The sequence below is a fragment of the Aquarana catesbeiana genome, linkage group LG13 (assembly GCF_042186555.1).
Source record: "Aquarana catesbeiana isolate 2022-GZ linkage group LG13, ASM4218655v1, whole genome shotgun sequence".
NCBI lineage: Eukaryota > Metazoa > Chordata > Amphibia > Anura > Ranidae > Aquarana > Aquarana catesbeiana.
Genome location: NC_133336.1, coordinates 63,139,975 through 63,166,876, shown reverse-complemented (window position 1 = coordinate 63,166,876; position 26,902 = coordinate 63,139,975). Strand labels below are relative to the sequence as shown.

Below are 26,902 nucleotides of genomic sequence, written 5' to 3'. Positions count from 1 at the left end.
GCATGCATATACACTGTTTCGCTGCGCTGTGGTAAACCACTAAACAGCCCATTGCAAGATTTGAATGAATTCCTAAAGTATATCTAAACCCCAAAACAAAATTTTATAAATTTACCAGTCCTTAGATATGGTGCCTGCACTGCTTTTAATTTTGGGGCCTTTTCCCCTTTTTTCCCTATAAATAACATACTTCCTGTTCCTATACACTCACTCCTCCAATGTATCTATGGAGGGAGTTACGATTGTCACCCAGGCTCGATTACAAAAATGTCTCAAAACGAAAGCACAAAAAACGCAAATACCACCATCCGGCTGTAATAAAGTCTTGAATAAGTTCTGGTTGCAAAGCTTGTAACTTCTTTGGAAATTAGGCATTTCTTACTAAATTTTTGGCTTTGCCCCCCACCATTTCGCAATAGAACTTTTCTTTTGTTTCTGCAACAGGCGATGTTTAGCAATTTCCAGTACACTTAATGCCATTATGTCATGGAAAAAACACAACCAATCCGACAGAAGGATGAGACTTTGCCATTATGATTGCAGAAAGTAAGCAAAACAGACAGAGACCGCGCTGCCAGAGTTCCCAAAAGATATTAGTCCATGTGTGATTCAATCAGCCAGCATGCACCAAGAACATAAACACACCAGTTTTTGTAAGAATGTATTCTTCACTTTATACATAAGGTTAAATGAGTGCTATTTGCCTTTCCTACAGATCATCTGTAAGCTTCCTAATAGAATGTAGGTGTCATTTTGGCTAGGGAAGTCATCACAGATGGAGACACTAGAACTGGAATTTAGAAGTATTGCGCAGTTACGTAACTACACAGGCTTCAAAACATTTACAGAGAAGCCTCAGGGTAGATTAAATAAAAATTTCAATTATCAGAACATGTCTCATTGTCAAGTGAGAAGGTACAAATGATAAACTAGGGCACAATGAGAAATTATATCACTTTTTTTTTTTTTTTTACAGCCTAAAAAAGTAAAATCTTTATTTTTTTTTTATTACTTTTAATACAAGTATATATTGGTCCAATTCAATATTTTTTTAAAGCGTTTGGAACCCTAAAAAAATATGAAAATAAAATAAAAAGATCCTGTTCCTTTAAAGCATGATCAACAGCACAGTGCTTGTGCTGTGTAATTTGGCCTCTTGTATCACCTGAAATACCTGGCTGATCCTCCCTGGTTCTGCCCTCCCCTCTGTAAACTGACCACGGTTTATCATGGCTGTTAAGCCCTGACACTGTGGTCAGTTTACGTGCCTCTGTCATCCGCTGTCTCCTCTGCCCTCCTCCCCCCTCCCCTCCCTGCCTGTCAGCTCCGACTCCTGCGATCATTTCTGAGTGTCATTTCTACAATCCCCTCTATTACATTAACTGATGTGCCCAGTGTATGTGGTTTTGTAAAAATAAGCTGTTCTATACTGTATTTCCAAGCGCTGCTCGGCGTCCACGTGACCCTCTGCCTCTCTCCTCCTCCAAGCTGACATCAGCGGGGTTTCTTGGCCTCTCCCACTGTAGCTGTCAGACTGGGAGAGGAGAGAGGCAGCCGGTCACATGAGCGCAGAGCGGCGCTATAAAATAAGGTATAGAATGGCTTATTTTTACAAAACCACATACACTGGGCACATCAGTAAGACCCCTTTCACACTGGGGCGGTTTGCAGGCGGTATTGCGCTAAAAATACCGCCTGCAAACTGCCCCTAAACAGCCTCCGCTGTTTGTTCAGTGTGAAAGCCCGAGGGCTTTCACACTGAAGCGGTGCGCTGGCAGGACGGTGAAAAAAGTCCTGCAAACCGCTTCTTTGGAGCGGTGAAGGAGCGGTGTATTCACCGCTCCTAAACCGCTCCTGCCCATTGAAATCAATGGGACAGCCGCGCTGTACGAGTGATTTTAACCCTTTTTCGCCCGCCAGCGGGGGTTAAAACCGCACCGCTAGCGGCCGAATACAGCTGCAAGTACGACGGTACTGCAGCTCTAAAAATAGCGCTGTTGTAACGCCGACGCCCCCACCGCCCCAGTGTGAAAGGGGCCTTAATGTAATAGAGGGGATTGTAGAAATGACACTCCGTGACTTAACAGTGACTTTAAGGATAGCTATATCCAAGACCAAACCAAAAATGTAATATGCTGCAGCTTACCTGCCCTTGTGGTAATGTGGTAAGCTGCAAAAACAATTTTGTTTAGAGGTTTCGATACGCTTAAGGAAAAGTAACAAAGTAACCAGAATTCAGATTTAAGAGGTAGTAGAAATTTCTCATTCTTTAGCAATGCTCATGTAACTGACTACATAAGAACAAGTGAATGCTAATAAACCAAATAAAAAAAAAAAATAATAATCGTTATTACAAATGTGGTGCAGCGTTAAAGGTGTACACAAGGTCTCTGTACCAGTCCCCCGTTGCTTTGGGAAACCAACCTCTAGGAAAGGAGCCAGAATAACGACCCTCTCACTACCTGAGGACCTGTCACCTACACCAGGTACCACGCTTCATGACTGGCTGCAATGTACCTTGTACTATTTCTGGTTACCCATAGAAACTGCATTATTCCTTCAGCTTGTCTTGCTGAGAACAACTTCCGTAGTGGGTTTGCTTCTTACCCCACATGTGCTATACAGACCCTTGTTCTTTCATATTTATTTATTTTATTTGATTTATTTCAGGTACTTATATAGCTCTGTCAATTTACGCAGCGCTTTACATATACATTGTACATTCACATCAGTCATATGGCAGGAACCTTCATGCACCCCTTTAAATGACTTCAGACCAGGCTTAAAACAGTTAATGCACCTTTACTGAACATTTGAGGCAAAGTCCAACAAATACATTACAGTGCAATAACTCCTATCTAACTCAACTATGCTGCACAGGCATACCTCAACATGTAGTCCATTAATGACATCCTCCAAAGTTTGGCAGTTCTCTGGACTCCCGGTGTCTTCTGACGAAGTGCTGGGCACAGCAGTCCCACTGCTCCATGACAGCTACAGCATCTCCAGGAACAGGGATGAGAGAGCCCCGGAACCTGGCCTTTCACCTTTATTTACTGGGCTGTCATTTTATATTTTGTACTTTGTATTTTTGTAATAAAATTTGCAGTAACCATAAGCTTGTGTCATTTTCCAAATGTTTTCCTTTAGGTATAAGGCAAGGCAATTTGCCTTATATCATATTGCAGGGGTATCCAAACTTTTCAAACAAAGGGCCAATTTACGGTCCTCCAGACTTTAGGGGGTCAGATTGTGACCAGTGGGGATAGAATAGTACCCCATAATTGGTATTAGTGGGAGGAATAGTACCCTATAGCACCCCATCATCGGTGTCAGTGCAAGAATAATGCCCCACTGTTAGTGTCAGTTGGAGGAATAGTGCCTCATATTACTGGGGGGGGGATAGTGCCCCAAGGGCCTGTGTTTTGTCGATTTGTGCCCTCAGTCTTAAAGTGCCCGCGCATGCGCAGAACGGAAGGGCACTCTAGCTGGAGTGACGTCACCATAGCACATGCGCACATCGTAGGAGCCTTTTTTCGACGGGAGATACAATTTCTCAGGCACGATTGAATGGTATGCAAACAGCGGAGGGACACTGTATTTGTCATATTGTGCCTCACTATTGCGTCGCAGGTTTACAGCGAGGCACAATCTGACATCTATGGTGTCCCTCCGCTCTTTGCACAGCATTAAATTGTGGCAGAGAAATGGTATCTCCCTTTGAAAAAACCCTTCTACGATGTGCGCATGCGCTATGGTGACGTCACTCCAGCTGGATTGCCCTACGGTTTTGCGCATGCATGGGCACTTTTCGACGGAGGGCAAAAATCGATAGAACACCGGATAAAGGGTAACAAAGGGCCAAATCGGGCCCTTTGTTACCCTCAGGCCACAGTTTCGAGACCACTGCCCTATTGCTTAAATTCACACCAACACGCTGCATTGGTGTGCACTGAAAAACAGTAGGACAGGTGTCATTTTTACGCAGCACAGGCAATGCACTGCAACGCGCTGGAGTGCATAGAGCTAAATGAAATATTAATTTGTCGCATTTAAGTTTTAAAAAAGCAGAACACCAGACACCCATATGCTTAAATGCTGCACCTGTTCTGTGTTTGGACTATAACTTGATATCTTTATGAGCTTGTCTTTACATTATTTCAACAAATGACAGCAATCCAGCAGCTGAAACAGGATGATTGTATATTCCATTTTATACCCTTACATATTTTTTTTTTATTACCGTAGATAAAAAGCCTGTTCCCACACTATAGAAACACTTGGAAAACTACTGTGACTATAGACCGGAAACTTGCACTTTGTACATGCCCTGCACTGACACCCAGCTTGTTCATATTGTTCCTTTGCTTCCTCAAGTCTTGTTGACACATTTCCCTTGTAATAATAGAATTGCAGCCTGTTTTCTTGTAAAATCATCATAAACCGCGGCAGAGACTGTCCTTTGTCAAACATTTGGGATTCAAATTTCTCGGCATTGACGCCACTCTAGTAAGTGCCAGAACAACTCAGACAACACAGCAAAGGTCAGACAAACACATTGAAGGATCAAATATCAATAAATGTTGCAGGACTTGCCAAATGTGCCAAAGAAAATGAATGTAAAGGCAGACTTCCCAATACTTTTGGTAATATAGCATGTGTATAATATATATATATATATATATATATATATATATATATATATATATGAGACAGTGTGTGCTGCCTTTCAGTGCCTGCTCGTCAGTGCTGCCCATTCATGCCGCCTATCAGTGCCCACCAGTGCCGCCTATCAGTGCATTCTCATCAGCGCACATCAGTGAAGGAGAAAAATTACTTCGTTTCTGTCAGTAAATTTTGTAAATAAGGAAAACTTTTTTTTTTTTTTAAATAATTTTCGGTCTTCTTTCTTGTAAAAAATAAAAAACTTAGCTGTGATTAAATACCACCAAAAAAAGCTCTATTTATGTGAAGAAAATGATTAAAAATTCATTGGGGTACAGTGTTGCATGACCACGCTATTGTCAAAGTGTATAAAGGACAGTGTAGCGCTGGACTAGTAAGAAAAACGCATATATTAGAATATGCGATTAAGCCAAAACCCACAAAATTATGAGTGAGTGATATAAAGCCGAAAATCCGTATGGTACTATTCCAGAGAAATCAGGTGCACATATATAGATGTGTAAATCATAATGACATTGATTAAAATAATCAAGTGTATGTATTTCAGAATGGTAAGTAATATAAAGCATTCAATAAAGAAAAAAAAGGGAATGCGAAACTGTGTGTATAGCTAAAGTGAATAGTGTAAACCAATATGTCAACACACAAATTAAAATAATAATTATATGTGATGGGGAACTATGTCAGCCAATATACCATTGATTAATCCTTAAACATAATCACCCTGAAAATATGAAAAATTGTCCCAAAAATAATTGTATAATGAAATAAAGTTCCAAAACGTGGTGGAATTCCAACAAAAATCCTGGTTCCGTGTTCCACCGCAAGTGTTGCCCACCACCAAGGGAATATAGCTGGAGGCTTACCGGACAGCCTGCGACCGCCCTTATTCAGGGGGGTCAAAACAGGCTCAGTAGAGATGTACAGATCCACTGGATATCGACCAGGAAAGCTCTATAGAAATTCCACTGGTAGCGCAGAAGGATTTGCCTGTGGTTTCCAGATGTCCTCCGGGAACACACTTCTTATGGCAAGCCAGGGATGCTTACAAGCAAAGTGTAACAAAGATTGTCCATAGGTGCCCAAAAAGAAAAAAGGGGGACTCCAATAGTGCAGAGCAATCTCACAAATTTATTTAAAACTTATACAAACAAATTAGACTTAAAAACGAAGCTTCTGACAGGGAGAAACAAAAAAAATACTCCACCGCCGTTTAAAATGCAATCGCGCATGCGCGATACGTGCTCACGTTGGGTCACAACGTGATATATAGACTAAGGATTAATCAATGGTATATTGGCTGACATAGTTCCCCATCACATATAATTATTATTTTCATTTGTGTGTTGACATATTGGTTTACACTATTCACTTTAGCTATACACACAGTTTCGCATTCCCTTTTTTTTCTTTATTGAATGCTTTATATTACTTACCATTTTGAAATACATACACTTGATTATTTTAATCAATGTCATTATGATTTACACATCTATATATGTGCACCTGATTTCTCTGGAATAGTGCCATACGTATTTTCGGCTTTATATCACTCACTCATAATTTTGTGGGTTTTGGTTTAATCGCATATTCTAATATATGCGTTTTTCTTACTAGTCCAGCGCTACACTGTCCTTTATATTGTTTTGTCTATGTGCCCTTGTATTGGGGTTATTGTGTTTTAGCTGCAGGATTTCCTTCACGGTTTTTAATTTCAATTATTTGTTAATTATTAATATCAATATATTATTATACCAAGCGCAATTTCTCCCCCCCCCCCCTTTCTATTGTCAAAGTGTGACAGCGCTGAAAGATGAAAAATGGCCTGGGCAGGAAGGGGGTGAAAGTGCCCAGAATTGAATTAGCTAAAAGGAAAGTCCACCCTAACACTAAAATTGCTAAGTCTACAGCCATCCTATCTAGCCCTGTAAAGAAAAAAATCGCTATCACATACCTTTTTTGAAGCTGCTCCGGCCCATCAGCGGAAGCTCTGCAGAGGAGACAGCCGACAACGGCTGTGGAATGAACGGGGAGTGACGTCACCCATAGATTTACTATGGGGCTTCCGTTGTCAGAAGTGTCCTCTGCACCCACCTCCACAGCGAAGCACTGTCCTGTCATGCAAATATAATAATGGCCAACTGTGCCCGACACATAGGGTTCACCGACTAGATAAAAGGTCTCATTCACACTATTAGACTCTATTGTGGGAAAACTATAGAAACATGCTCTTTAACCAACTGCTGTCCAGCACAATTTTCTAATCTTTCACGCGTTAAAATTTGCATCTTTCTGCTAGAAATAAACTTCTATAAAAAATGATAAGCATTATATATCTTCTGAAAGCAGAGGCCCTGGAGAATAAAATGGTGGTTGTTGCAATTTTTTATGTTGCATTATATTTGCGCAGCTATTTATCAAATGCATATATTCAGGACAAGATACACTAAAATGAATTTTAGTGCACACATACACAATAAAATACCTAATGTTTAGGAGCGCCCATGAAATGACAACAAATTAAATTCAATTCATAGGGAACGCTTTAAAAGCCTTTACACATTCAAAGTTTGGGGTAAAGCCCTGGGATCAGCCGGTTTAATAGAAAGTGGCCGACATTCGGTCTGTGTGTACTGCAGCCGGACCGGCTTCTGTCGAAGGGGCATGTCAGAAAAAGGTCTGCTGAGAGCACCCCTGTCGGAACACAATAGAGGAAAACCCCAAAAGTTTTAAAAAGTATGGATTTATTGGTTGGACCCTAACAATCCATTATATGATGGCTCACTTAGTAGAGAGGAGGGGGAGGGACAGAAGAGGAGAAACGGGCCCGTAAGAGAAGGAATGTTGCCATAAGCTCAAAGTAGGTAATCAGGGTTGATAAAATCAGTGCGTAGCGGGTGCTTATGCCTTCGGGCAATATTATGTATTGCTAAGTAGAATTTAGTTATTGTAATCTGAGAGGTGTCAGTTTTGTCGGTCTTGTTAGTGTTTTTTTTGCTTTTGTAAATTATTTATCTGAATATATATCACAAGGTGATTTATTTTGATTTATTTTCATTGTTTTTTAGAGGTATTTTCCTTATAATGTTTAAGATGTGATTGCATTCACCTTTTCTTTTTCCTTTCTTTTTTTTTATATCCAACAAAATTTTATTGAATTTGCAGAAAAGTATTACAAACATTGTTTTCAATACCATATGGTACAAGTGCATATTACACATTCCAGCTATTAATCTACAACACGAATGTAACATTATCACCGTAACCCAATTGTAGCGATTCTTTTTTCCCTTTCTTATTGTCTTATTTTTGTATGGAATGTGCAAAAAAAAAAAAAAAAAAAAACTATTTATATATAAAAAACTATTTACATATAAAAAAAAAAAAAAAAAAAAAAAAAAAGATTTTCTACATTTCACGGTCTTCAGCAACCTCAGATTGGTAATAAAGCATGTCTTTTTCTTACCCAGTTTCATTTTTCTGCAGCTGATTTTGCGGTTTTTAGCTTGCTGAGTATTAGCACCTGTTTGATAAAAGGCCCCTTGGTATAAGGTAAGTGTTTTCAGGCAGAACTGATAGGAAGATCCATGTGAGTCTAAAGCCTCGTACACACGATCAGATTGTTGGCCAAAAAAGCGTCAGACTTTTGTCCGAAGGGGCGTGTGCCAGGAACTTGACTTGCATACAAATGGTACACAAGTTTCGGCCAACAAAAACGAACATAGTGATGTACTACGAGGAATTTCAGCTCTTGAGCGCCACCCTTTGGGCAACTTCTGCTAATGTCGTGTTTGGCGAGCAATGATTCCGAGCATGCGTGTTTGTACTTTGGACTTGTGTGACGGACTTATGTACAGATGATAGGAAAATCTGACAACAGACCATAAAATTTACTAGCCTGCCATCCAACATTTGTCGGCGGAAAGTTGAACAATTGTCTGAAGGAGAGTACTAACGGTCGGATTTTAGGCAAACAGTCTGTCATCACACAATTCCTTGGCGAAAATCCGATTGTGTGTACGAGGCTTAAGGCTGTCAGTAGATGGATCCTTTTTTTTTTTTTGATCAAGCAGCGGGCTGATTGAAAAAAATTGATCCCCCATCCATACAAACGAGGTGGATAGAGGAATCCTCCCCGCATGATTTCTCCTCTGTCAAAATACACTGAGCAGCGCTGATCCAACAAAAATTTTCCGACAAACCCAATTCCCAGGAATGGGAATGGCCATGAAAGGATTGAAATTCCGCCAATCCCTGCTGAACCTGTTGAATTTTGATCGATCTATGGCCAGCTTAAAACCTGGTACACACAGGCCGAATATTGGCCAGTCCAATATAAGCTGGCCGACAATCGGCCCATGTGTATATCAGCATGGCCAGCTGTCGAGTGGGCATGCGGGAAAACCAGCACCCAATCAGTGCTGGCAGCCAATGGCAGTGAGCGCTGACTGGTTTGTTCTGGCTGGGGGGGGGGGGGTTGCTGTCTGCCTGTCAGAACACAAAGCTCAGCAGGGAGATGTCTGTACTAACATCAGATAGTTAGTACAGCGGCTCCTCCTGAGCTCCTCACTTTTTTTTTCGTTCAGCCCGCTGGGTTGAACGAAAAAAAAAACTGATGGCTTATACCAGGCTTAAGGGCAGGTGGATGTACACGAACATGCATTTGTTTATATCCGACTACCTCTGAGTTTGTTCAGGTCCAGAAACAAACGCAAAGCATTCTCTGAATGCTGCCCATGCTGAGCAGCCGACCTCCTGTGTTTAAAAAATATCAAGCCAGCCACTCTGCACGGGAACCGGAAGCAAGAAGTAGTGGAGTAATGGTGTCTACTTCAGTGATTTCCAGCTTCCAGGGGCATTGGCCAGGTATGGTATATATACAGTGGGGAAAATAATTATTTGATCCCCTGCAGATTTTGTAAATTTGCCCACTTACAAAGAAATGAAGGGTCTATAATTTTTATCATAGGTGTATTTACAATTATAGAGACAGAATATCAACCAAGAATCCATAAAAAACACACAATACAAATGTTATAAATTGAGTTGCAGCTCAGTGAGAAATATAAGTATTTGATCCCCAAGCAAAACATGACTTAGTACTTGGTGGAGAAACCCTTGTTGGCAAGCACAGAGGTAAGACGTTTCTTGTAGTTGTTACCAGTTTGCACACATCTCAGTAGGGATTTTGGTCCACTCTTTACAGATCTTCTTTAAAAACTTAAGGTTTCTTGGCTGTCGTTTGGCAACTCAAAGTTTTAGCTCCCTCCATAAATTTTCTGTAAGATTAAGGTCTGGAGACTAGCTAGGCCACTTCATGACCTTAATGTGCTTCTTCTTGAGCCACTCCTTTGTTGCCTTGGTGGTATGTTTTGGAAAGACCCATCCATGACCCATATTCAGGGTTCTGGCTGAGGGAAGAAGGTTCTCATCCAAGATTTTACAATGCGCTCAAAACAATAAAGTGCAAAGTCATATAATAGTATATAAAAGTCCAATAATCCATCACCACAGTTAAATTGAACGCGCATAAAGTGCTGGAGATTCCTCTTTTGGTATCAGATGTGACAATGAAAAGCAAAGTGTTGTATCTCCAGTGCATTTCCTTCCACCAACTTCTAGGTAGATGTCCTACTCAACGGACGGAGTTGACACCCATAACAAGTAGTCAAAATCAGCAAAGCAAAAGGACGTCCAGAAACCGGCAGCTCAGAGATTTGGCACAATCTCCGAATGGAAACGGCATGTTTATCAAAAAGACAAGAACAGAAGCTCCTCGTAGTGCAGCACCAAAGCATTTATTAAAAGTATACAGGTTGCACTTACATAGGCAGAAGAAAAAAATTACATTAAGAAAGAACAGCAGGGACGCCATCTGCGCTCCATCTGCGTTTCAACGAGTGGCGGAAGTGACATAGCACATATCACCGGATCCGCCACTCGTTGGAATGCAGGTGGAGGGCAGATGGCGTCCCTCCCATTCTTTCAAAGCGAGATTTTTTTCTTCTGCCTATGTAAGTGCAACCTTTTCTTTCTCTATCATTTAAAATACACCTATGATAAAAATTATAGACCCTTCATTTTTTTGTAAGTGGGCAAACATACAAAATCTGCAAGGGATCAAATAATTATTTTCCCCACTGTACATAGATACAATGGTTCAAACTGTACTAATATAACTGTAAAAGTATACCATGCCTAGAATTTTTTGACCATGCACTGAACCATATCACCAATCATTTGATTTTTTCCCCTGTTTATGCACATTATAGATTGTTAATTTATATGGAAAACCATTTAATACTGAGTCTCAAACTTTTGCACAGTACTGTATTTAAACTCCTGACTCAACTGGTTAACCTTTTTCATGTGTTCGCTTTAAATCATTAAGTCCTGCCTGACGCATTAGGAGGGGTCACCTTGGCAATTCAGACTTCTCCAATGCTTGACTGGGCATCTGAAAATCCAGATTAATTTCCCTGCTCTTATCATTGCTGTATGACAGATGGTGCAATATGCAGTGAATACACGTTGCAGAGCTCTCGCTGCTCATACCTGTGATGTCATGATATCAGGGACTCATCCCATCCTACTTTCTTTATCTCAGTTTAGAACTCCCCCACCAATCCTGTATTTAGAACACTTTACCATCCCAATCCTTCTCTCCGTCTTCCAGCCACAACTATCTAATACATAGCTCTGAATAAATCAACACAATATTTTACCATCCCCAGTGTTTACATTGCTGACATTTCACAGTGGAGTCGACTCTGGAATTATTGCTGCATATTTTCATTACTTTCTTAAAATGAAAGCTTTGATGTTTTCCAAATCAATAATGAATAAAGTATATGCAGGGCTTTTTTCTTGGAGAATAGGTGCAGGAACTCCCTCCGCCTGAGTCACCCCTTGTCTCTGCCCCCTACCCACCTCTGACCACCGTCCCTTGATTCCACCCCCTACCCACCTACCAGAACTGCCCCTTTTAGAGAATACAGAACCAAGTATCATTTTGTGGTGCTAAATCATTTGTATGGGACATGTTAATGAAAAAAAAAGCAGTAAAATAGATCCCCTGCAGCCAGGGACAATAGAATTCCAGCAATAGAGCCCCACACAACAATGGACTCCCCCGCAACAATGGACTCCACCCCAACTATAATAGATTCCCTGCAGCAACAGTGGACCACCCACAACAAAATATCACACCCAAGCAACATTAGACCCCCCCCCCCCAGCAGAAACAACAGATCTCCCAGCAGCCAGCATCAATGGATCCTCCAGCAGCCAGTAAAAATAGACCTCCCCCTCAACAGTAGATCCCTTCCAGCAACATAAGACCCCCCAGCAACAATAGATTCCCCATCAGCAACAATAGATCCTCACACAAAATCAGATCCCTACCAGTGACAATAGATCACCAGCAGCCAACATCAATAGACCCTCCAGCACACCCCACACCCCCACACCCCATGCTATTACATACATTTAGTGCTGGAGGTGCCGGAACTGTGTTCCCCCGCTTTCCCGCTGAAAAAGCCCTGAGTATATGTAAGCCTAATAACTAATAGAATACATTAAGATAAAAAACCTTTTGACTTTACAACCACTTTAATTTACAGCATTTGTTCACACCTGCCTGAAACATTTGTACAGTACTTTACATCAGTTGTTTGTTTGTTTTTTTCCTCCAAAGTGTTCTTTTTATTCTTCTCTGACCGGTCCCATGATCAATGCCCCCTCTTTTCTGTTATCGGGAGTCTCCTTGCAATAGCAGGGACCTATGGAGGCACCCTTTCATGCACTCCTGGACAACAGTCTGACATGAAGAAGGGAAAACAGACTTACTTCTGATCCTCCTCCAAGGTGGTGACTGACAGTGGCTCTCAGGGCATTGTCCACACACTGAGCAGATTGTTTTTTTTTTTTTTCAATAAATGAGCAGGCATGAGTGCTGTGATCTATGAATGGAGGAGGTGGAACTTAAAGAGGTGCTCCAGGCCCATCCAGAAAAATAAAAAGTCAGCAGATGATGTACCCGTGCATGTGCTGAACATATACTACTTCATCTGATTGGATGTTTTGTGAAGCTACCATTTTATTGTATCTGTTGCATACCATTAAAGATTAAAAAAAAAAAAAAAAGTCAGCAGCTACAAATACTTTAGCTGCTGACATTTAATATAAGGACACTTAACTGTCCAGGGAATCCAGCGATGTCCTCACCTAAGCAGATTCTTCATTCAGCTTCGGGTGCAGGCGCCAGCATCGTAAGGGAAACTGGCAGTGAAGCCTTGTGGCCTCCTAATGCACATGCGCATGCACGAGCAGCACTGTGCCTTGTGAATGGTCTTGCAGTCTTCTGGGACCTGTAATGTGTCCTAGAAGGCTGCGGGGGAAGGAGGGGGGGACTGATCGTCTGGCAAAAACCAGGTACCCATCCCCCCCCCCCAAAAAAAGTGCCAAATGTGGCAGTGGAGGGTGGGGGAGGATGCAAACATGTGGAACTTACCCTTCTGGGCAGGGGCGGACTGATAACTCATGGGGCCCCCAGGGAATAGGAGATTATGGGGCCCCCAGGCAATCAGAGATTATGGGGCCACACAGTATACACACACACAGTATACAATCACACAGTATACACAGACAGATGTAAAAAAAAACAGACTTGTACATACTGTCCCTGGTTTTACTGAGGCTGGCAACCCTGATGGGGCCCCTTGTGGCCCAGGGCCCTCGGGCAGTGCCCGAGTGGCTCAATGGTCAGTCCGCCCCTGCTTCTAGGTGAAGTTTCTGCTTTAAATTCATCCAATTGTCCTCCAGTCATAGTTGGCTTTTTATTCACGGAAGCTATAGTACAGCTTCTATGAATGGAGGAGGGGGACAGAAGGGCAGATATAGCCCAGTCTCTTAAAGAGTGCCCGTCACAGCTCGCTCTGCTCTAGTAACCCCTGCAGCACCGGAACACTACCGCTGCTGGGTTAGGGGGTGTTTAGTGGACAGAGGAAAAAAATAAAAATTTGACTTAACTGAAGTGGTTGTAAAAGGATAAAGGTTTTTTACCTTACACAGCAAGAAAAATGTAATTAAAAATTGATTACAGGGCCATGAAGAAGTAGATGCATGTGGATTATTTTTGGAAAATAAGGTTGTGTCACTTTAAATTCTTTGCAGACTTGCAGTTATACACGTATTCAATGAATGGATGAGTATTAAAACATTTCAGCCTTTGGAAGGGAGTTATAAATCACCTTAATTTGGGTGTACAAACCTAGAATCTGACAAGAAAGGACCTGACTAATAAAAACCAGTTCTGGCTGCTCAGTTACAAGGTAAATGCTGCCGTCACAATGCCCAGCGTGTTGAAGCACGGCCTATATAGTCTCATATGACAGCCCAGGGCAGGCCGCTGGCAGAACAAAACTGGATGAATCAACTAAAGTGTTTCATGTTTTTGCATCTCATTATATTTCTGCGTTTGGAACATTCCTGATTGAGAATACTTCATATTCCTGATCTGCCTCTCAACAGTTACCAGCAATGGTATATGGAAGTCAGGATATGTTATATACGATACGATATATGATATAAGTTTGATTGGATTTGGTTGTCACAGAGAAATCCAATGCTCCCGATAAGAAATTGCATCACCTATTCCATCTCTTGCCTCTGTACATCCTGCAACTGCTGCAGATCGACCAGTGACTGTAGAGGAGGCATATGGCTATAAGTGGCAGCTGGTGCTCTATTTTTTTTTGGGGGGGGGGGGGGGGGGGTGGGCGGCAAACAAAACCCCCACAAACACCCCCGCCCCCCGCCAGCCTCGCACTTACCCCATCCAGGTTGTGGTCGGCTTCCTCTGCGTCTCCTCCTGGCCAATCCAGTCCCTTCTCTACGGGCAAATCTGGTCTTAGGACTTGCTTCCTGTCCTGATTGGCCGGGAGAAGAAACAGGAAGACAATAGCAAATAAACATTCGCTAATATCACAAGTGGGTGGGCTCGGGGCGCAGTACTCTGCCCAACCTTTGTGAAGCCAATTAGAGCCTCAGGCTCTAATCATGTGCTTCACAAAAGAAAATAACTCATAGAAATCCATGCGTCCAGTGCCCTGCATGGAGATTGAGGGTCAGCACATGGAGATTAGGGGGGCAGCGCCCCTTATGGACCGACCGCCGCTGATGGCTATCATAGGGCTGTGGTTTGGCAATAATGCCTTGTTAACCTCAGGTCAGGTCTATCCAGATTACACAAAAAAAAATCTTAAAATTATTAGTATCTGACACAGATTTTATTTTTCTTTGGATATACATCTTGACCGGGGTGTGGGCACTATTTGCAGTCTCACGTCACACTTATATGGCATAGGACTAGGTTTGCACTATATGCAGGTGCAGGACTGCATGTAAATCGCACACTTTCCCACACTAAAAAGGTGCTGTTAGCAGATGCGTGGGGGTGCCATTAATTCTTAGTGGCACCCCCAAGCACTGGAAATGATGGTGTGGTTTTCTCTACTGGGGACTGCATAGTGGTGTGCGGTTTCCCTGCCGCTGCGTTTTTGAAAAAAGGTGTTTTCTGTCAGTACAGCAGCCCATTAAACTAAATGGGGCTGCTGTGCTCATGCAAATGCAGCTGTAGGGAAACCGCATAGATGTGAACCTAGCCTTAGATAGTGTCTGACACCTGTCTGTTCTGGTGTCTTGCATTAACTCACCTGCATTAATGTGCATTATGTTGAGTGTTCATTTGCATTATATGAAGACAGCCCATTCAAATCAGTGGGCAGCCAATGCAAGAAAATCGGACATGCCTCAGTTTTTCAACACATCAAACAACAACACAAGATCCTGCAGCACCCCACACTGGAGAGGTGTGAACGGGCCCTTAATATATTGTAGCATACCAGTCCTTAGATGAAATGCTGGCATTTAATATTTTTTTAGGCTTCCCTTTATTTTCACCTGGTAATCCTGTAAATAACTGACTTACTGTGCCTACACTCACTTCTCCACTGTATCTATGGCCGTGTGCAAACGGGCGTGCTTAGTGTACATGCATGTGAGGGCCGCGTTTGCCCACATGGAGATTCAGAGGTGTTCCATACATCCCCATGCAGGCAGTTCTATTCATATCAATTGGGACGCAGCGATTGCATGGACATAACCACTGCTCCTAATCCGTGGCATCACCTGGGGGGTAAAACATGGTTCACAAACCCCTGAACCCCTCCTCCCAACCCCCGTTAGACTGCCACAGTGCTCTGTCCTGCCCAGTCCGCGGAGTGACAGCAGACAGGCAGTAGGGCACTGAGCAGCCTAGTACATCACCGTGGTTCTCTCCCCTAGCCTACCACAGTGCTGTTTGGTGGTGTCACCCCTCTGGCGGGTGTCACCCGGGTGCGGTCCACACCCCCCCATAGCGTTGCCACTGCTCCTAATTTGACAGCTGTGCAGGTCAGTGGCCATGAATGCAGACAGCGTTCAAGTTATGATGACACCCTACAAAAAACATATTGCAAAAAACATACAGGAGGGCGCAACCACCTCGTGCATTACCAATAATGTTTTATCCACACTGACAAATGGATACTCACATGCCAATAAAAAAACATCAAACAAAACTTATCTGCTCCAGTCGGAACGCAACAAAACTCAGAGGAAAAGGGACTAACCCCCAAAACGCGTCAGCCATCCAACCATTTGTTCCTAGGACGAGTTCTGTTGCGTTTTGACTGGAGCAGATCAGTTTTGCTTGATGTTTTTTATTGGCATGTGAGTATCCATTTGTTTGTGTGGATTTAATAAAACATTATTGGTAATGCACAAGATGGTTGCACCCTCCTGTAGTTTTTGCAGTTCATGTGGAGGACTTCCTGTCACTGTTTTTTTTTTTTTTTTTAACAATAATTATGATGACACCCACCCATCTCCCTTTGATCTGATGACAGTAACTTAAAATGTAACTGTCTGTTATCGGTTTCTACCCTCTGCACACTATCAATGTACATCAAACTGCTTATATAAAGTTTCTACCCTCTGCACACTATCAATGTACATCAAACTGCTTATATAAAGTTTCTATCCTCTGGAAAATTACAGCAAGTATTTTGACAAGTGCTAATGCTGTGATGATCAGACGTAATTATCTTTCCTGCGTACTGGGTGTCATTACTCTTATCTTTTAAAGTGATTATAGAACAATAAATTGACTATACAAAAATTCTAAAGAAATACTCATGTTACAAATTAAAAATAAATTTTTCCTAGGAACTGGCCAATAAACAATTCATAATGAGAAAGTCATAGAATAAAATTACCATTAATAAAACTTTTCTCTATTGTAGTGTGAAGTCGACAAAAATAAATAAATAAAAAACAAAACAAGGATTACGTTCACATCCAGATGGCACTCAGTGGCACCCCCCCCCCCCACCTTGTGCCCGCTATCCTCCTACCTTTCCCCCCTGCCACTGGGCTGCAGGCGTCGGTGCTGGCTTTTCTCGCTTCACCACATTGTGCTATCAGCTGTGTGAGTCAGAGCGGCTGTGTAAAATCCCCCTCTCTCCTGGCAGCAATCAGTGGGAGGCTGGAGGGTGATCATGGGACATGTAGTCCTTGAAGAAGTGCTGTACAATGGAGGCTATGGGGCTTTTAATTTAATACTCAGGATTTCCTGCTCACAAAAGAAGGAGAGATTAGTCTTTCCCTATCCAATTCATTGGTGGTCAGGGTTTTTTGCCAAAAGGGAAGCAGAGTGTACAGGCTTGCCAGTGCACACCAGAGAGATCGCTGCAGAGGAGACAGAATAGTAGAGGAACCAGAGTGTGCAGACCTGCTGTTGTGTTCTGAGCACCCAGAGAGTTAAGAGACTAAGCCACAGAGAGTCGGTGTCGTGGGACCAGAGCTAGGGAGACCCGTTGGCGTGTGTGCCCACATCAGTGAGGACATGTTCATGAGGACCTAATCATATGGACTGACTGAGCCTTCAGGCACAACAGACCGCCAAGCATAAGGGACCAGATCAAAGACAGGAGTGGTGAGCGGAACTACAAAGGTCAATCCCTTGCTGCACATAGTTAATGCCAATAGAGACTGCTCTCTATTTAGCAGCTCATCAGCCATCCATTGCACATTGTCTTAAAGGGACAGCTCCACGTGCACCACCTTACAGACGGGCCCCAACCTCAGCCTGCTAAACATTGTGCATTAGGCGCCAGGTATCATGCAAACTTTCCAGTGGTACCCTATTAGGAACACTTACGCATACCCACATCTGGGGGCATCACTACAGAGTGCACTCCAGGACACTTTCTTTGAATGGTTATTGCAGAGTTACTGAGAGTCTTCCTTTACTGTTGTTCTATATCTCACGGTATATGTGGCTCCTTGTTAATGCTGTGGAATACATGTTAGTTTGGTTTAATGTTAAGCCAACTGCCATACCTAAGGCTAGTATAATGATCTTTGACCATTTATTGGTTTGTGCTGACTTGCCTTACAACAATATACTTCCTTTATATACCATCCATAGGTGTCTTCTATACCGTTAACGAGCTTAGATTAGGAGCACTCTCTTAAAGGGAGTGCTCCTAATCTCAGCTTTCCTGTATAAAAAGACATCTGTCCACAGAAGCAATCAGATTTTTTGGGGGGAAAAGCCTGTGGCGTGTGAAACACACCCAAAAACTCCACCCGGTTCCAAAAAAAGTGCACACACATAAAGAGTGAAACAAATCGTGCAACGGGTGTTACACTAGTCCTCCCAAGGAAGGACCTTACCCTGATCCCCCGGGGTGTTAGGCTCCAGACGGGGACTGAGGTACTTCACTTGGGTCCATCTGGCCGAAACCAGACGGACCCCCTTTCTCTGGAAGGTCTGCTGAAACAGACCCACCCATGTACTCGGTGGGACTTCCCCGAAGGGAGACCCCATGAGAGAGGGTGAAGCAAGCCAAAAGGCCTATGTCCACCCCCATCCCAAGACGTTCAGGGTAGGCCAGAGGAACCACACCCTACTAATCACACAGTGACAAACGTGTTACACATTCAACAAAAAAAATACAAAAAAGTGATGAACACGGGGGTAAAATAAATAGGAAAGTGGGGAGAAGGAAGTGGGAGAAGTGAAAGAGTGACCATTGTGCAATACAATGGCCAGGCCCTTCGGCCAGGAATAAAAATTTCCCCTGGTCCTAGCAGGTGTGAAAAACGTGTGTTGGTGTCATGGTGCACCAACATGGTGCCATAAATCAAAGTGACCCTCACTCACAGTGATTATACGGCACCCCTGAACTGCCACTTCAGGGGCACATTCACCACAGGCTTTTCGTCCCAACCCTGACCAACAGCCCAGGCCAGACAGCCCCCACCCCAGCCAGGAAGCCCTGAAGATCTGGCAGCTTGGGGAGAGCCCCTCTCTCAAAGGCTCAACCCTCGCTCCCATCACTCCTACCTAATTACATTCGGGAAATACTAACCGCTCCCCCTGGAGGGGAGCAAGCATTCTTTCCCGAAAAACTGACAGGAGCTAGAACTACCCCAATCTAGGCCAGAAGGCCAGGGACCCGACCCTCTGGTCAGACTCAATGCAGCACCCATCCTCACCAGGAGCACCCTTCCGGACGGCTTCAGACTCGACCAGTGGTCGGCCCCCAGTAATCTGTCAGGCAGCTCGACATAATCCCTGCTGAAACCGCCCTTCCAGGCACAATTACGTCATTGGATTTGCATAGCCCTCCTCTCTATAGGAGTAGCACAGCGCCTCCTCTGGCAACTGATAAGAACAGATACTACACTTGATCTTAGCCAAAAGGCAGAGAAGCAATCAATCAGATTCCAAGACCAAAGAGCTGTCCAAGGATGTCAGAGACAAGATTTTAGATCTACACAAGGCTGGCATGGGCTACAAGACCATCGCCAAACAGCTTAGTGAGAGGGTGACAACAGTTGGTGCGATTATTCGCAAATGGAAGAGACACAAAGTAACTGTCAATCTCCCTTGGTCTGGGGCTCCATGCAAGATCTCACCTCATGGAGTTTCAATGACCATGAGAACAATGAGGAATCAGCCAAGAACTACACGGGAGAATCTGGTCAATGATCTCAAGGCAGTTGGGACCATAGTCACCAAGAAAACAATTGTTAATACACTACACCGTGAAGAACTGAAATCCTGTAGCGCCCGCAAGGTCCCCCTGCTCAAGAAAGCACATGTACAGGCCTGTATAAGGTTTGAACATTTGAATGATTCAGAGGAGAACTTGGTGAAAGTGTTGTGGTCAGATGAGACCAAAATCAAGCTCTTTGGCACCAACTTAGCTCACTGTGTTTGAAGGAGGAGAAATTCTGCCTATGACCCCAAGAACACCATCCCCACCGTCAAATATGAAGGTGGAAACATTATGCTTCGGGGTGTTTTTCTGCCAAGGAGACAGGACAACTTCACCGGCTCAAAAGGGACAATGGACGGGGCCATGTACCGTGAAATCTTGGGTGAGAACCTCCTTCCCTCAGCCAGGGCATTGAAAATGGGTCATGGATGGGTATTCCAGTAGGACAATGACCCAAAATACACAGCCAAGGCAACAAAGGAGTGACTCAAGAAGAAGCACATTAAGGTCCTGGAGTGGCCTAGCCAGTCTCTAGACCTTCCTTAATCCCATAGAAAATATGTGGAGGGAGCTGAAGGTTCGAGTTACCAAACGTCAGCCTCGAAACCTTAATGACTTGGAGAGGATCTGCAAAGAGGAGTGGGACAAAATCCCTCTTGAGATGCGTGCAAACCTGGTGGCCAACTAAAAGAAACGACTGACCTCTGATTGCCATCAAGGGTTTTGCCACCAAGTACTAAGTCATGTTTTGCGAAGGATCAAATACTTATTTCACTCATTAAAATGCAAATCACTTTAGAACTTTTTGAAATGCGTTTTTCTGGATTTGTTTGTTGTTATTCTGTCTCTCACTGTTAAAAAAACTACCATTAAAATTATAGACTGATCATTTCTTTGTCAGCGGGCAAGCGTACAAAATCAGCAGGGGATTACATACTTTTTTCCCTCATTGTAAATAGCTCTACAGAACAAAACAGTCCCAAACAGAGTGGACAGTTTTTATTTTGTTCAACCTGCTGGGTTGAATGGAAAAAAAAACTCAGTGTACCAGGGTTTATAAATGGGCAAATAAGTATGCAGAGCAGATGGTTTAACTCCCATAACCTTGTTCTGGTTCTGAAAACACAGACGCACCCAGGCAACAAGCATTTTCGAAAAGGAGGTCAACATTGGAAGAAGCCTCCATATTTTCGTCTCAGTACGTTTCCTTTAAAACAAAGTTGTGTCTCCCCAAGCATTGTTAACATTAACTTAACAATACTTGTATGCAAGCTTTGGCATGTTATCTATGAGAAATACAATTCAGATTAACCTTGCCAATGTGGTTGCAGTTTAATCTTTATCTACAATTATGTACTTAATCATCAGCTTCAGCTGTTTACAGAATGGGTGTACGGTTTGGCTGATGCTGGATAAATAAGGTCAAAACACAAAAGGACGATTGTTTGGTAGTAAGGTTTTACAGTATAATATCCAGTCCTGATGGTCTTTGTGAGTGCAGCAAGAGATAAGGCACAATAAGCCATAGCAATCAGTAGTTCATATTCACTAAGGGCGGGTTCACACTACCCATAGAGAAAAAAGCTTGCAGCCGGGGGACAGTTCTTTGCCTTTTTACAAAGCAAGGCACTGGTTCCCCTTTTTTTCCTAAACCTATTTATTTATTTCAATGCATTTAGCTCACCTGCCATGCAAAGGGAAAGCAGGGTCACCCAGACGGCTACAGAGCGACATAGAAAAATGGAAACATGATGCATTATTCTGCATCACTCTGGCCCACAGTGTGGAAGTGCAAACCAGCCACACAGAAGACTATTGTTTCTGTGTGCCCTGGTGAAGAGTTATTTTTTCCACAGAAAACTGCAGCTCTCTGCATTAATGTGAATCAGCCCTCAAACAGTGTGCCATGAGCACAGGACCTATCCTGTCCTGCATCAGAGCCATGAGTTGCCTTGGTGTGGGCGGTGCTGGCCACCAGCAGCATATTAACCAATGATGTTCTAGGGCCAGGACACATGGCGAAATTTGTTGCTAATTATGTTAAACCCCTAAATATGGATGTAACATGTAACCTGTTCTAAGTGCAGATGCATTTTTATTCTGCATCAAAAATGCATGCACGGTGTTTAACATGGATTCCAATGGCCCAAGTTCATACCAGTGCCATTTGTTCCGTTGTAATCAACAAAAGTGTAACATGTTGCATTTTTTCTGTACGGAGTGCAGTAAAACACATTAAAAAACACACCAGAGTGCACATGTACTTAATTGAGATGAAGAAAAAAAAAAAGGAGGAGAAAAATGCATCGGAATGCATCAAAAACGTGCATGCAGAAATGCAACTGGAACACTGAAATTGTGCCGTGAACCGGCCCTTAAAAGTGGAATTAGCCTTTAAAGCCCAACTCTGGCAAAACTTCTCTTAAGTTTTGCACAGAATGTAGAAGGGTTACATAATAGGCGAGGTTGAAAAGAGACACAAGTCCATCAAGTCCAACCTATGTGTGTGATTATATGTCAGTATTACTTTGTATATCCCTGTATGTTGCGGTCGTTCAGGTGCTTATCTAATAGTTTTTTTAAACTATCGATGCCCCCCACCACCACCACCTGTGGAAGAGAATTCCACATCCCAACCGCTCTTACAGTAAAGAACCCTCTACTTAGTTTAAGGTTAAACCTCTTTTCTTCTAATTTTAATGAGTGGCCACGTGTCTTATTAAACTCCCTTCCGCGGAAAAGTTTTATCCCTATTGTGGGGTCACCAGTATTGTTAGAAATCGAAAAGTTTTTAATTGGGGTTTTCAAAGTCACATCCTAATAGGGTTGCACAAGGACAATAATTGCCAAAAACTCTCTCTGACGGGGACAAAGAAAGCAACTAAGCACCTTTTGATAGCAGAATTAGAAGGGTTAGAACAATAGCCAGGTTTTTATTGCTCTGTGTCTTCCTATATTGCTTATGCTTGCATTCTCTTAAAGTGGTTCTAAAGGCAGAAGGCTTTTTACCTTAATGCATTCTACTTACCTGAGACTAATCTTGATCCAACGTTCTGCATAAGAACAGCGGCTCTCCTGGGTCTCTCTTTCCTCATTGGCTCGCACAGCAGGCGCATTGGCTCCTGCTGCTGTCAATCCCAGCCAGTAAGCCAATGAGGAGAGAGTGGGGTGGGGGGGTGGGGGTCTAGCCGTGCTCTGTGCTTCAATGTTCATTCACAGAAGAGTGGCTCGGAAGCAAGCCTGTTCAAGTGCCCCATAGAAAGAGGCTTGCTATTGGGGGCACTTAAGCAGAAAGGAGGAGCCAGGACCGCCAGTGGGGGGACCCAAAAAGAAGAGGATCGGGGCTGCTCTGTGCAAAACCACAGAGCAGGTCAGTATATCCTGTTTATTATTAAAAAAAAAAAAATTACAACCTTTAAAACCACTTTATGGTGGCCAAACATGCATCAAATATGATCATTTAATCATCCAAAGGGTCTAAAATGATCAAAATATTATAACCTGAAAGCCACAGACCCTTCCAGATTAATTGATTATTTAAACGATATGTGAAAGATTGGATTTTCAATTGATACTGCCTGTGCTGTTTTAAGCAAAGATGCATCGATTGTTTGTGATCGCTCGTACCTAGATTCCTTTAGATGCACTTAGTACATATGATTATAATTATTTAAATGCAAACTTAAAGCTTATTTATTCTATATAAAATACCTAGCGGTCATGGTTGGCTCCCCTTCCCACCCTCAGCTGGTACGGCTTTTAACCACCTTTATATTTTCCTTTGTTTTTTTATAGGACTACACATCCTTGTCTCACATTTGAAATCCTTTTTCCGGAACGCCAGGCTTGTCTTATTTTCTGCCTACAAGACAGGTCCTGTACATTGCATTATCAGTCCCGGTATGTGAATGTCCTGACTCAAGTTGTCACTTGTCTCAGCACCAATCTGTCTTAGTAGGTTAAGTGGATTTAGCAAGATACATGTGTCACTGGATACAACAGGATAACAAACATTGATGCGTGCAAGATCACACGTTTATCCTTGAATAAAATCAGAAGAAAAACAATCAGTTCTAATACACTGACACTTTATAATTACATAAAAATACAGATATAAAAAGGCCAAATTATTGCAGCTTTGTATTCATTAACCTCTTGCCAACCTTGTAACACAGTGGTCATCAACCCTGTCCGCAGGGCAAACTAACAGGCCAGGTTTTAAGTATTACCTTGGGGAGATGCAGACTAGAATACTGCAATCACTGAGCAGCAAATGATATCACCTGTGATGTATTTCAGTTATCTTACAAACCTGGCCTGTTAGTGGACCCTGAGGACAGGATTGATGACCACTGTTGTAACACATAAGTGCAACGACAGGGGAGTGTGGTCCTTAAAGCGGTAGTAAACCCGCTGACACTTTTTTTCGTTTTTTATACACCTGTAAGGAAAAAGGCATAATGAGCTAGTTTGCACCGCATACTAGCTCATTATGAAATACTTACCTTAGAATGAGGCCTCAGTATCTCACCTGGTCCAGCTGACATGTTGCCTCGGCGTGTCTTCTGGGTATAGCGGCTCCAGCGCTGTGAGTGGCTGGAGCCGCGATGTCGTGACTTCCTTCCGGCAAGGTCCGGCATCTGCCGGGCTTTCAGCCGAGAATCCCCTGTGCGCATGCAGTCAGCAGCTCATTGCAAGGGGAATATCTCCTAAACCGTACAGGTTTAGGAGATATTTTTTTTACCTACAGGTAAGCCTTATTATAGGCTTACCTGTAGGTAAACGATAAAAATTTGACTATACAACCGCTTTAAAGCCCACATACAGTATCTCACATTTTTGTAAATATTTTATTCTATCTTTTCATGTGACAACACTGAAGAAATGACACTTTGCTACAATGTAAAGTAGTGATTGTACAGCTTGTATAACAGTGTAAATTTGCTGTCCCCTCAAAATAACTCAACACACAGCCATTAATGTCTAAACCGCTGGCAACAAACGTGAAAATGTCCAAATTACGCCCAAAGTGTCAATATTTTGTAGCACTGCCTTAACTCTCTTAGGCATGGAGTTCACCAGAGCTTCACAGGTTGACACTGGAGTCCTCTTTCACTCCTCCATGACGACATCACCGAGCTGGTGTATGTTAGAGACCTTGCGCTGCACCACCTTCCGTTTGAGGATGTCCCACAGATGCTCAATAGGGTTTAGGTCTGGAGACATGCTTGGCCAGTCCATCACCTTTACCCTCAGCTTCTTTAGCAAGGCAGTGGTCATTTTGGAGGTGTGTTTGGGGTCGTTATGTTGGAATACTGCCCTGCAGCTCAGTCTCTGAAGGGAGGGGATCATGCTCTGCTTCAGTATGTCACAGTACATCTAGGCATTCATGGTTTCCTCAATGAACTGTAGCTCCCCAGTGCAGCCCCAGACCATGACACTCCCCCCACCATGCTTGACTGTAGGCAAGACACACTTGTCTTTGTACTCCTCACCTGGTTGCTGCCACACACGCTTGACAACATCTGAACCAAATAAATGTATCTTGGTCTCATCAAACCACAGGACATGGTTCCAGAAATCCATGTCCTTCTTCTGCTTGTCTTCAGCAAACTGTTTGGGGACTTTCTTGTGCATCATCTTTAGAAGAGGGTTCCTTCTGGGACAACAGCCATGCAGACCAATTTGATGCAGTGTGCGGCGTATGATCTGAACACTGACAGGCTGACCCCCCACCCCTTCAACCTTTGCAGCAATGCTGGCAGCACTCATACGTCTATTTCCCAAAGACAACTTCTTGATATGACGCTGAGAACGTGCACTCAACTTCTTTGGTCGACCATGGCGAGGCCTGTTCTGAGTGGAACCTGTCCTGTTAAATCGCTGTATGTGCTGCAGCTCAGTTTCAGGGTCTTGGAAATCTTCTTATAGCCTAGGCCATCTTTATGTAGAGTAACAATTCTTTTTTTTTCAGATCCTCAGAGAGTTCTTTGCCATGAGGTGCCATGTTGAACTTCCAGTGACCAGTATGAAAGAATGAGAGAAAGAACACCAAATTTAACACACCTGCTCCGCATTCACACCTGAGACCTTGTAACACTAAGGAGTCATATGACACCGGGAGGGAAAATGGCTAATTGGGCCCAATTTGGACATTTTCACTCAGGGGTGTACTCACGTTTGTTGCCAGCGGTTTAGACATTATTGGTTGTGTGTGGAGTTATTTTGAGGGGACAGCAAATTTACACTGTTCTACAAGTTGTACACTCACTACTTTACATTGTAGCAAAGTGTAATTTCTTCAGTGTTGTCACATGAAAAGATATAATAAAATATTTACAAAAATATGAGGGGTGTACTCACTTTTGTGAGATACTGTATGTGTCCATGGGGCTCTTAAGTTTCTGTGCTGAGAGTGCAATTGGGAACTCATCCCGCCGTGACCAAAATGATAGCCAAAAGCAGTGTCCACATGACTGAAGTCCATCCCACTTCCCAGCATTAAAATAGTTGTAAACCGCAGATATGAAATATAAGCAAAGCATATCCCTCTATAGTGTGTGCTTGTCTTAATTAAGAGCACTAAGTATAATTTCTGTCTGCTGCGTTGTTCCACTGCTATCAGCATGAATCACTTCTGACAAGTTTCCCTGACACCAATAGAAAAAAGGTGACAGGGGAGGGAGCTTAAGCAGATTGACAGCCTCAGCTCTGTTCCTGTGTTGAGGGGTGTGTCCCTTCCCTCCAATTAGCTCTCAGAGCTCTCCCCCTGCTTTCTGAACTCTGACAAGCTTTATGAATTCTGCACATGGAATGGATGTAGAGAAGAGAATAGTGCAGATAAACTGGTACAACTTATGTAGGAGAATTTGTTTAATCTCTGTGTATAACCTGAGGTTAGTCACTTCACTGGGTATATGTATAATGCCCCGTACACAAGAATGGAATTTCTGTTGGAAAAAACTTGGATGGTTTTTCCGACTGAATTCCGCTCAAGCTTGGCTTGCATACACACGGTCACACAAAAGTTCTCTGAACTTTCGACCGTCAAGAAAGCGGTGACGTACAACACTATGACGAGCTGAGAAAATGAAGTGCAATGTTTC

The 26,902-nt window shown here is 43.0% G+C and overlaps 1 protein-coding gene and 1 pseudogene across 1 annotated transcript in view; both read right to left on the bottom strand.

Moving 5' to 3' along the window:
- PRKCH (protein kinase C eta) overlaps window positions 1–26,902 on the bottom strand; it is a 168,640-nt gene that overhangs the window by 45,003 nt on the left and 96,735 nt on the right. The window lies entirely within an intron of this gene.
- LOC141120734 (U2 spliceosomal RNA) lies at window positions 19,396–19,511 on the bottom strand (annotated as a pseudogene).